General features: G+C 36.6%; 1 long non-coding RNA gene across 1 annotated transcript; it reads left to right on the top strand.

Moving 5' to 3' along the window:
- Positions 1 to 517: 517 nt before the first annotated feature.
- On the top strand, positions 518 to 3,560 carry LOC142182691 (uncharacterized). The gene is made up of 2 exons (XR_012711647.1): positions 518 to 1,024; positions 3,307 to 3,560. It is a non-coding gene; the product is annotated as an uncharacterized LOC142182691 (long non-coding RNA).
- The last annotated feature ends 5,849 nt before the right edge of the window (positions 3,561 to 9,409 follow it).

Here is a 9,409-nt window from a genome sequence, read left to right as displayed (position 1 = left end):
AGGATAAAGATAGCCTTTGGGCTTTCGGGGGCAGTCCTCGTGTGTGGGTTCGCTCAAGCTCAGGCTACCAAGTGTAGACATGTGATTTTTGACCCTCCCCAAGATTTTTTACATTTTAACATATAAATATTTAATTTCAGCCTAATATCACTATTTCAATTAATTTTAACTTTTTTACTTTATTTTATTACAAGAAAATGAAAATTACAAACAAAAAAAATAGTTTCATTAATATTTTGTAGTCATTTTTAGTCTTGAAAAATACCAAAAATAGTTTCATTTTAATGGTCAGTCTTATTTTAATAGTTATTTTACTTAAGTAAGATTAATTAATAAATGAGATCGCATTTTTAATCTCGTTCGCGGGGAAAGAATAAAACATGGGCTCGAACAACCCATTTTTAGGCCTAATTTTTGTACCTAGCCCATATTACCAAGCCCATAATTCCTAGGTCCATACCCCCTAACCTAAAAAACCCTACAAAAACCTAGACCTAGACTCTACAATCATATATAGAATAACGCCTAAAGCACACAAAAGGAGAACATTTGTCGCTTCTCTGAAAAAGATCGAAGAAAAGAACAAAAATGAAGGACCCCTAACTTAGGAGCAAAATCAGCCGCCCATATCAATCTATACATTTTTCGGCGCAACATAGAGTTGATAAAATTCCAGATCACAAAAGCCCTAAAGCAGCCGACTTTCAGTCGAGAAAAGAGGGAACAAAAGTGAAAGAGTGGGGAACAAAACATAAATACACAAAGATAGATATAGGAACGGACAGAAGCAACTGAGATCGAAATTCTGCCATTCGAAAACTTCAATTGAGATTTGTTCCCAAAAGTTGTTGAAGTCGAAAATTTGTTGCTATTGATTGTTGAACTCGTTGTTGAGTTCAGTCCGATCTGGTTTCAGTCATCGTTGAAGAGTCGAGTTTGTTTCGTTGAGGTTCCGGTCGTCGTTCCTTGCCGTAGCAATTTTGCGTCCAAACAGAAATTGTAAAATTGGAGATTCTCGTGACAGGTGACACTTTGTTTGAGGTTCCTTTTATCTCTTTTCTTTAATTAATTCAAGAATTTTGGGTGTTCTAATTTAGTGCTTTTGGTTTGAATGAATTTGTGTTCTCGAAATTGGTATACTAGTATCTGGGATTCTGTTTGCAATGTTCAGCAGAATAATTACTTTGCTGAATTTATTTTAGAGTACTTTTCTTTTATCTGTTAAAAATGGAAAATTGCGACATACTATTTACAATCTCAGAATATAGTTTAAATTGAATCCAATGTTAATTGATTAAGCTAAATATTGGAAGGTAATATCCGCATGTAAATTAGTTATAGTTATAACACTTGGTACGCAATTTTCAAGTAAAGAGACAACAATTTGTGGTATTCTATTATAGTTTTGTTACGTTATAGTTTTGTCGAAGGATTTGTGGTGTTTTGGGTAGGCTGATTTTAGTAATGTTAGATAGAACTCAATTTAGGAAAAATCCAAGTATCTTTAGGTGACTTTGGCTAAGCATAATCTCTTAAAAGTGAATTGAGACGTGCCATATATTAAATCTCCTATGGCCCTCATATTAATTATACAACTTAAGTATTACAAATGAACTTCGTAGCTTGCTTTAGGCGCGTTAGTTATATAATTATCACAGCTTTTATCTATAATCTGGGGGTACATTTCATGTGGCCCGGTTCTAATTTCCAACGAGGTTGAATAGAACGTGTCTTGACTCACGGGTGCATTTCATGTAGCGTGGCTTGCGATGTGTTTTAAATAACCTTGGATTAATTCTGTAAATAAATAAAAGCGGCTAAAAAGTTAAAAATGCACGAAGGTTTTAAAATGTATAAAATCAGATAATTGAGCCAATAATAACAGTTAAGTGACCGTGCTAAAACCACGGAACCCGGGAATGCCTAACACCTTCTCTCGGGTTAACAGAATTCCTTACCCAGATTTCTATTTTTTCGGACTATAAAATAGAGTCAAACTTTCCTCGATTTGGGATTCTAAATGGTGACTTGGGACACCATAAATTATCCCAAGTGGCGACTCTGAATAAATAAATAAATCTCGTTTCGATTGTCACTTAAATTGGAAAAACTCCCTTACACCCTTACGGGGGTAGGAAAAAGCAGGTGTGATAGCTCTGGAGACTCTGTTGGGGAATGAACCCAGAATCTCTGGTTCAGGATTCAGAATTCAAGCTTATAATAATTGTTATGTTTGGCTTTTATTTATTATCTAATTTTTACTACATGTTTGGGCTTAATGTGCTAAATATTGCTTTTTACCGCTTTGATATTGTTGAACTGTGTATAAACTGTTGCGAAACCCTCCTCTCTCTGAGTCTTCTAAATCTTTTAGGAAGTGTGCACTTCGTGTGACTTCTTTTCTGTTATAGTCATATCCCAATTTTAGAACGAGGTTCGGACAAGTTGCAAAGCTGATGAAGCTTCTGTATTCCCGGTATGCTGCCCCCCCCCGGCTCGAGCTGTCCGCTCAGGTAAGCCAGGTCTAGAACAAATACACTTAGGTTTTAAACCTAGAATAACATAGCCTCATGCCGGATCCCTAGTAGGAACGTTTGTTTGCATCACGTGCATTTGACTTTGGGGACTCAACACAGGAGTTGAGTCCGTCTAGGACAGGTGTACCCAAAATAATAGACCATCTTGATGCATCATACGTGCTACATGTTGCATTTCTTCAAGGGTAAAAGGGTCATTTGGCGGACCAATGGTAGTTGAGGGCAAATGAAAAAGAAAAAAAAGAGAGAGTGAAGTGTGAAAAATAAAGCAATAAGGGCCCAGTTATGTTTTCTGTCACATTTTTGTTAAGAAAAAGACAAAAAACATGAAAAATTCAAAAAAAAATTGCACTTTTCATCATTTTCCGAAAATCAAAAATTAGAAAAAGAGGAAAAAGAAAATCCAAAAAGAGTTTACATGTTTCATCATTTTTCAAAAAAAGAGATAAAAAATATATTTTCTCTAAATTAGTTATTTTTTTAATTCTCTCCCGTATCGAATCTGCCCGAACTACGCATACTTGATTCTTGTCTTTCGGTGCGTGATACGTAGGCAACCCACATAGGGTCCGGTCTTTCTAGTTAATCTTAAGTTCTTGGCTTCACGGGGTCTTAGCCAAATCTTGCATTTTTAGCCACTTTTAGCCACATAGATTAATTTTAGAAAAATAGTCACAATCATGTCTTGCATGTGTCCAACAGGAAGGGTTATTATCTCACATAGTGTTTTAGGTCTTTAACTTTATTTGGTTTCAATTTTTTCATATAGGTATGGGTCTACTTACCGAAGTTTGAGCATGACAGACGCCCTAGGACTATCCAGTCAGGATGGCTCATTCGGCAGTTGCTTAAGGAGATTTATTTTATTTTTTTATGTTTTGAGTATGTTCTTCATTTTATGTCGTCTTTGACTTTCTAGTTTTGTACAGTAATGTCGAGTCTTTTGTTATTGTACTTTCTGCTTTATATTTGAAAAAGTGTGTTGTAACTTAAAAATCCAAAAAAAGAGGTTTTGCATTTTTATATTTCCGTTAGAAATTTTCTTTAGAATACTAATTCTAGAAAAAAAAAAGGGACTCTTTTGAGGTGGTTTTCCTTAGGGAGTTAATAAGTTAATATCTAGAAATAAAAAAAATTATTTTTATATTTCCTTTAGTATATTAGGACTAAAAATTCAAAAAATAAAAGAAGAGAATTTTCTTTTAGTACCTCTTTAAAAGTTTTTTTTAAGATATTAATTCCAAAAATCCAAAAAAAAAAATCTTTTGAGGTTCTTCTTTGTGAAATTAAGGAAAAATAAAAAAATTCTTTTTATTCTCACAAGAACTTTTGGATATTGTACATAGAAAAAAAAACATACTTTATATTATCTTAGGTAATCAAAAATTGAAATCCAAAAAATAATTTTTTATTTTTTTCATTTCTCGTTTCGAAATCTTTCTTCAGGTATATCAAATGAAAATTCACAATATCTTTCTTTGGTTTATTCTTTAGACTTCCTTCCTAAAAAAAATAAGAATCCAAAAATATTTTTCTCTTGTAGTGTTTTTCCCTTAATAATTTCTCATAGAGTATTTGTTTCAAAAAAAAAAATATGCCCGTTAAGCTTGAGTTTAGAATAAGTTATAGAACATTAAGTCTAGAAAATTCAAAAAATAAGTGGGGGATTTGCATCTTTTATTTCTCTTTTCTTATTAAAGTAGTCATTAAGGTAAAAAAAAAGAAAAGGAAAAAGAAAAAGAGAATATTAGTTTGTTTTGGTCTATTCTCGAATTTCCCGAACTACGCAAATATCTGATTCATGTGGCGTCATGATACGTAGGTAACCTACATAGGGTTCGATCGAATCATTTTTTTTATTAAAAGAAAAAAAGGAAAAAACAAATAAGAAAAAGGAAAAAAAAAGAGGATGAAGTTGTGGGATGTGAGAAATGAGAGGAAAGAAAAGAATGATAATTAGAAAAAAAAAGGAAAATGAGCAACCAAGTGCTAGAAAAGAAACGAAAAGAGAAGATTGAAGGGAACAAATTGGGATGATGTCAAGTGACCTGGTGACCCTCGAAGTCATTCTAGAATCGTTAATTGTTGCTAGGTGCATTGCACACAATGTGATATTTGCAGTTGTTAAATGCCCTAACGCTAACGTGATGACCTTATTTTGTTCCTTTTGTTATCTCCATTGAGCAGAAGGGTGGTTGGTTTGTGGTTCTTAAAATGGTAACTCTTCCATACAACGCAGGGTCAAAGAGCAAGATAGTCATGGCTAGCAAAGACTTGGACACAAGGGTTACTTATCCATCTAGGGAATTGTTGAATCAGGATCCAAGTTAAAAAAAGAAGTCTTAAGGTTGAAAGGACAGATGGCCGAAATATACCAAACCTGGATTAGTAGGCATCCTCCACCATCAGTTCCCGCTAACTCAATGAAAGTCCTGTCACCATTCCGCCACTATCACAAGTCCAGGATATCTCCCCACCACCTTTTAACACTCCACCACCCAGAACCACCTCATATCCCGCTCCTTTGACCACTTATGTTCTTGTAGCTCGTCCATCTGCTACCTTTCCTCGATCCTCTAGCGAGACTGTGTTCAAAATCCCCGATGCCCAACACTATGCTCCAAAACCAATTTTCAAGGTCTCGGGTCCATACTCTTACGCTTCTCATTTTGAGCCTCCCGGTGAGACTGCAAAGCCTGCTAAGACAGTAGAGCAAGATGAGATATCCAGAAAGCTGAAAGGGTCTAAAATGCCAAAGTTTAATTTGTATGATGGGCGTAGAGATCCAGTAGCTCATCTGAGGGGTTATTGCAGTGAAATGAGAAGTGTTGGCAGGAAAGATGAGTTGCTGATGGCGTATTTCAGTGAGAGCCTGACTGGGGCAGCTTTGGAATGACATACTCGTCAAGATTTCAGTAAGTGGCATACATGGGATGACATTGCTTAAGATTTTGTGCGACACTTTCAGTATAATATAGACATTGTCCCAGACCGCTCCTCCCTATCTCAGATGGAAAAGAAACCCAAGGAAAGTTTTAGGCAATTTTGGCTCAGATGGAAGGAACAAGTTGCTCAGGACAGTCCTCCCATTGATAGAAAAGATGTCGCTGAGCCCCGCCAACGACAGGATCCAGTGGGCATTCCTGCTAAATGCTTTCAGCCTCAATACCGACCCCATGAACATCCCCAAACTCTACATAATCCACCCTAGTATTATCCTGCGAACAGCGTCCGGCCATTTGTCCAACCACTGGGTCACTCCAAAAGGCGAGCACGAGCACCGTAAAGCTTCACCAACCTCCACAAAATTTTCAAGTGCCTTATAACCCACATTCAAGCCAAGGGTGTAGAAGGGAACAAAGGCTGAAAGATAATTTTACACCAATAGGAGGGTCATATGCAAGCTTGTTTGAGAGATTAAAGCATTGCGACATGATTACACCTATTCCTCTAAATTATATAGACCCACGTGCGAGAAGCTTTGACCCTGCTAAAAGGTGTGAATACCATTCCAATGCCTAGGGATACAATGTTGAAGATTGTCGTGCTTTGAAAAGGGAAATAGAAAAAATGATTCAAGAAGGAATAATTGTGGTCCAAGGCAGTAATACCCCAACTGTCTCACATAATCCTCTACAGGTACATGACAACGCACAGATTGTTGGGGTGGTTTGCAATGATGAAGGTTTGGTCAAAGGAGCCAATGAGCCACTTGGTGAAGTTAATGATATTGAAATTGGCAATGGTCTTGGTAATATTGATGTGGAACTCAGTGGCTAAGATACCGAGCTTGGTAATTGGAAAGATGCTCCTTTCTTGGCTAGCCAGGGAGGAGTCTTGGTGGTTTATTTTGTTGTCAAATCTGTTGTCCAGGTTGTTTCAGGGTTGTAGTCCGGATATTGTCTTGTGACTCAAACCCTTCTATCCTTTTATTTTGCCTAGTTCCTTTAGTTGTAGTAATTCATTTAGTATTATCTAGGTTTGTTCCAGGGCTGTACCCCAGTTCATTTTGCTTGTCTTGTTGTTCAAAACCTTTCACCGTCTGTCTAATGTAATTTTCTGTTTTCTGTTATTTTAAGTCATTTTTGTTTAGTTCTCTTTTCCTTTTATAGTTCTTTTCATGCTGGCTCTAGTGACATGACATGCACGTATAATTCTAGGACTAGTCTTAAAAGTTAGTTTAATCATGAAGCAATAAAATAATTTTGAAGATGATAGGGACACTTGAAGGAAATAAGTACATATTTGGACATTTTGAGATCATTTGAAGTCCGAACCATGTGAAACTAGGGCAGATAATTTGGGAAGTTAATAGGGTGACAAGAAATTGTTACAACAGAGTGTGTCCCAACAATTTGAAGCAAACAACTTTAAGTTCAAGTGCATCTCAAGTTACAAGATATAGTCAAGAAAGTTTTTTCCGAATTGACAGAGTATATCCATTGTGAAAAGGAAATCACCTAACGAGGGTTATGTACTTGACAAGGCACTAAACCAAAAGTGGAAGGCATATCAGTGATACCAATGTCGATGCTGCAAAAGAAATGCTAAGCATGATCTTTATTTTTCATTTTCAAGTTGTATGTGTTGTACTTGGCATTTTCAGGGATTGGGAGGCCCTCTTTCAGCTACCCAAACACGTATACCATTCGATACCCTTTTGAGCCTGTACTGATTTTTTCGACCTCCCCTCTTTTGGAATCAAGTTAGAGTTATACGGAAAAAAAACTCATGTCCCCATAGGTTTATTTTAGAAAGTTCATTCCAAAAGGAAAATTCAAAAAAAAAAGAGAAAAATAGAGATAAATAAAAAAAGAAAAAAAAGAAGAAAAAGGAAAAAAAAGGCAAATAGTAACAAAAAGTAGTCTTATGAACTACGTTTGACCTGATTCTTGTTACCACAAGATACGTAGGCAGCCTTACAGTTCGGTCATACCAAATAAAATATTTCATAATCCCACGAAGTCGAGAGTGGGGCAGTCTTTCTTAGAAATTCCATTTCAAAAAGAAAATAGAAAAAAAGAGAATAAAATTTATTTTGTTTTAGAAATTGGGGAAAAGTTTTATAATGGATTCCAAAAGTTGTAGATAAATTAATCTCGTTGTCTTGGTTATTCTGAGCCTTTATGATATCCTTTCTTTCTAACCTTGTCCAAAAGCCATATTACAAACCAAAAAAGACCTCCCAGATAATCTTTCAGAGTGTTGAGTTTAGACATGCCAAGAGTACATGATGTTTTTAACAATGTTAATGTCTTGTCATCTGCAGAATCAAAGGAAATAAGAAGAAAAGAACAAAATGAGAGAGTCTTATTGGTGAAAACTTTCACAGGCACCATAAGGCGATGGTGAGTGAGAGAAAAAAAATGAGAGAGACTTGATGGTGAAAACCCTTTAGGCACTAGAAGTTGAATAAGGATCATGAATCAGATTGGATAATCGGAGCATTGAAGCCCAGTTTCATGGTTTAGGGGTATAACAAGAGTTGAGCATCAGACTTGCTTGACAGATTAGTCCACTTAATCCAAAGGTGCATGTCATGGTCATTAGAGTTGGTATCCACATCGGATAAGTTTCTACTTTGTAGTTTTTTTGTTAGGAATCATCTCTTTCCATTGTCCTTTACTCTGTTCCTTTTGTCTCGTTTACTTCCTCTTCCTGAGTCTGTTTGGTCAGAACAAGTGAGAAATGACTTCAAAATTTTCCAACAGCATCCAATTGTACAAAACGGGATCTGGCTAGCATATCAAAGTGGCGTAAGTCAGGAAAAACAGCATGTGCACTGAGTTGGTAACAATCAACGTGCTTTGGGATTCATGTGAAATACAAAGGTTTGGTATATGTCAATTCATGAACAATGCAATAGATCGAGGATATGAACAAAGGGAAAATGAGTCAAGGGAAAAACAGTACGAGTGTTGGAAATCAGGAGCCCACCTAGAGAACAAAAGGAAAACAATTCAAGTTTCATAGGGAAGGAATACAATTCAAATGTTGGTAATCAAGCGCCCACCTGGAGAACAAAGGGAAAACAGCAATGTTCAAAGGAAGACGGTTCAAGTTCAACAATCAGGCGCCCACCTGAAAAACAAAGGGAAAACAATTCAAGTTTCAAGGAAAGACAGTTCGAGTATTGGTAATCAGGCGCATACCTGGAGAATAAGGGAATTCACTTCATAATGCAATTCAAGTCAGCAACGAAAGAAGCTCGCAGCAAGAATGCGAGTCAACAGTCCGAGATGATCAACGAAAGTTAGTCACAATCCAAAATAAAAAAAGGGAAAGGCAAGAAGTCAATACAGATGGAGAAGTTGATGAAAATGTGAGCTTCTCAAGACATGACTGAAGTCACAAGCATGGTATGTCCGGTTTTGGTCCGAAAAGCTGAAGAAGAATGAACTAGCACCTGCAACTAGCAAGCGTCAAGGTTCAAATCCAAAGTCTGCATGAAGAACCATTCAAGACTCAAAATCAAGCTTTAGAAGACTTATAGATAGGAATCTTGTAACTCATAGTTGACAGGCTTAGTTAGTGTTTTTCACTTTTTTGATTTTGATGTAATAACAGGACCGCGGACCGAAACCTCGACGGAACGGCACCTCGACCGGCTCTCCACCTCAGTATACACCATCATCTCACTCACTTCTGAACTATACGTGGCCTGATTCCTTTATAGCCAAGGATATGTAGGCAGCTCAGATACCAGGGCTCGGTCACATTCTCCTTTATTTTAGCTTTTGGTCTCTTTAAATAAGGGTCGAGTCAAAAAACCTGTCTAGTCGTTCTTTGTCTGAAAACTCTTCGCGTTTCCAGTCAAAAAGGGGCAGCTGTAGACATGTGATTTTTTACCCTCCCTAAGATTTTTTATATTT

Source organism: Nicotiana tabacum, chromosome 7 (genome assembly GCF_000715075.1).
Source record: "Nicotiana tabacum cultivar K326 chromosome 7, ASM71507v2, whole genome shotgun sequence".
In the NCBI taxonomy this organism is placed as follows: domain Eukaryota; kingdom Viridiplantae; phylum Streptophyta; class Magnoliopsida; order Solanales; family Solanaceae; genus Nicotiana; species Nicotiana tabacum.
This window is presented reverse-complemented; position numbering and strand designations above follow the sequence as displayed.